This window comes from Notothenia coriiceps, unplaced genomic scaffold (assembly GCF_000735185.1).
Source record: "Notothenia coriiceps isolate Sejong01 unplaced genomic scaffold, NC01 NC01_scaffold00002622, whole genome shotgun sequence".
NCBI classification, from domain to species: domain Eukaryota; kingdom Metazoa; phylum Chordata; class Actinopteri; order Perciformes; family Nototheniidae; genus Notothenia; species Notothenia coriiceps.
In genome coordinates this window covers 1,289-3,788 of record NW_011335323.1, presented here as the reverse complement: position 1 = coordinate 3,788, position 2,500 = coordinate 1,289, and the positions used below count along the sequence as shown (strand labels likewise).

The following is a 2,500-nucleotide window of genomic DNA, read 5'->3' as shown; positions in this document are numbered from 1 at the left end:
TCAAGCTAGTGTTAAAACATCATAAAAAAAAATATATGTTGTCATTTAAAAATTTTAAAGAGCTTCAAAGAGTCATATTAAATATAGCTTTTCTGCAACATGAAAATACCATTAAGAAAGCATTTTGCATCTGGAAAAAAATATCAAATCCGTGTCATTTTAAAGTAACGATGTGGTCAAGTGGTCAACAAGGAAGCGGCTGTTCAACCAAGCATGCTGTCCATCATCAGCTGTTTCACCCGAGGCGTCCAATCAGTGACGGCCTCACAGGACACGCCTTGTTCCTGGAGTGATGCAAAAAAAATCCCATCACGTTTGCTGTAATTGATCAAAAAGAAACGATTGTATTCCACGTGAAGCTTTGGAGCACGTTCCTCTGTGCATGCAGCGATAAATATCCAGAGAGGAGCGTCATATCTCTTCATTAGCAACTTGAATGACAGCAGCAACTCAGATGAAATGATGATGCATGACAATACCCGGGAGATATTGGAAAAAGATCCCCACAAACTGGGATGTAGCCTGCTGTACAATTACAGGCCACTGCACGCCAACGAATGGAACGAGATTATAAATTGAGAAAAATGATTGTGCAAAAATAGCTATAGCGTTGGATGACAAATGATCAGATATACATTTCTGAAAATCAAAAACGATTGAATTATTTGTGTTGGCCGATATGTTACATTTTCCCCAACGTTAGCCTAACAAATTGCAATAGCAGATCCATTCAAGCAGTTTTTTGTGTGGCACTGTGCCCACTACCATCTGTTCCACTTTTCCAACAAACCCCAACTCTGGTTTAGTCCAAATAAACCCTTTTTCAGAGAGATAGAGTTGAGCTTACTATTTGGGGGCCTGACCCTAACCCTGACCCTCAAACTAGGAATATCAAATTACGGTAAAACATTGGAAATATGGATTTAGCCAATTGCCCGATAAAATTAATGTCCAATCCCCTCAACCCTAATGTAGACGTATTCCCACTTTTTAATCTTTTTGCAATCAGCATCAATTATGTATTCGTGATATAGCTCTTCTCAAATCATTGTAACATTATTGTGCTCTCAATATCTGAAAATATAACACTATTCAGCGTCTCACAATCATACATAGAGATTTGTGTTGGCCGATATGTTTAATTTTCCCAAACGTCAGCCCAACAATTGGTAATATCAGATACATTCACGCTGGTTTGTGAGCAGCACTGTGCAAATGTACCCTTTTTCCAGATAGTTAGATGTAAGAATGCACTCGCTCTTTCGGGGCAGACCCTTAAACTAGAACAATAAAAGGAAAATAACACGGGGGAAAAAAATGCATTTAGCCAATAATTGGCCAATCCCCCCAACCCTTAATTGGACATAATCCCACATTTGATCTTCGTGCGTCAATCAGCATCAATAATTTATTCGTGATCTAGCTTCTCTCAAATTAAATGTACAAATTATTGTAAAAAAAATGTTACCCATCAAACATGATGTCCTCCCCTGTACTAGGAGCCACCAACGATCTTAAAGAGCTACTTTGTGGTGAGCATGTTATCCACATTTCTAACGAATATTTCTGTTTCAATCCAGTGTAACGAGTCCAGATGTTGACTTTGTGTCTTGTCAAACTTGCACTGTTTCTGTTGCATTGAGTCCAGAAAGACCAGCAATTGTTTTTGTACTCAAGGAAATGTTATGTATTATGATTGGCAGATTGAGTTTCCCGATTGCATTTATTCACACAAAACACCCAAAGCACCAACTGTGAAGACGCCCATACATATGGACCATGTGTGTGTTTGAGTGAGTGTTGTGTGTGTGTGACTGATATCAAAACTAGACATGATATATTGGTTTTATTCTTCATCGGTCATCTCTGTTATTTTGTTGGGATGAGGCTACATTTTTTCGATCAAGGTGAAACGACCCAAGCTAATGAGTTTCAGGGCTTCAGCGTTAGCCAAATCCTATAGCATATTAATGTCTGTTTATGACATGGTTGTTTAGAGAGAATTGGATACCGGGGCATCCTTACACCATTTTTTATGACTTAAAGGGGACATACCGTATGTTCATTTTTTGTTTCTTATCAGTATGTAGTGTCTCTACTTTAAAGAGTCCTCTCCTGCTGATGTTCAGGTGTATATCAGTATGTAGTGTCTCTACTTTAAAGAGTCCTCTCCTGCTGATGTTCAGGTGTATATCAGTATGTAGTGTCTCTACTTTAAAGAGTCCTCTCCTGCTGATGTTCAGGTGTGTATCAGCATGTATTGCCTCTACTTTAAAGAGTCCTCTCCTGCTGATGTTCAGGTGTATATCAGTATGTAGTGTCTCTACTTTAAAGAGTCCTCTCCTGCTGATGTTCAGGTGTATATCAGTATGTAGTGTCTCTACTTTAAAGAGTCCTCTCCTGCTGATGTTCAGGTGTATATCAGTATGTAGTGTCTCTACTGGGTCATGTCTCGCCCTGTCTCGCCCCTTAGCCTATCACGTACAATGTGTTGGACCAC

At 39.2% G+C, this 2,500-nt stretch overlaps 1 long non-coding RNA gene across 1 annotated transcript in view; it reads left to right on the top strand.

Moving 5' to 3' along the window:
- LOC104968226 (uncharacterized) overlaps nt 1-1,533 on the top strand; it is a 4,631-nt gene extending 3,098 nt beyond the window's left edge. The window contains exon 4 of the long non-coding RNA XR_800809.1: nt 1,500-1,533. This is a non-coding gene — a long non-coding RNA (uncharacterized lncRNA). The remainder of the gene's footprint in view (nt 1-1,499) is intronic.
- Nucleotides 1,534-2,500: the final 967 nt, after the last annotated feature.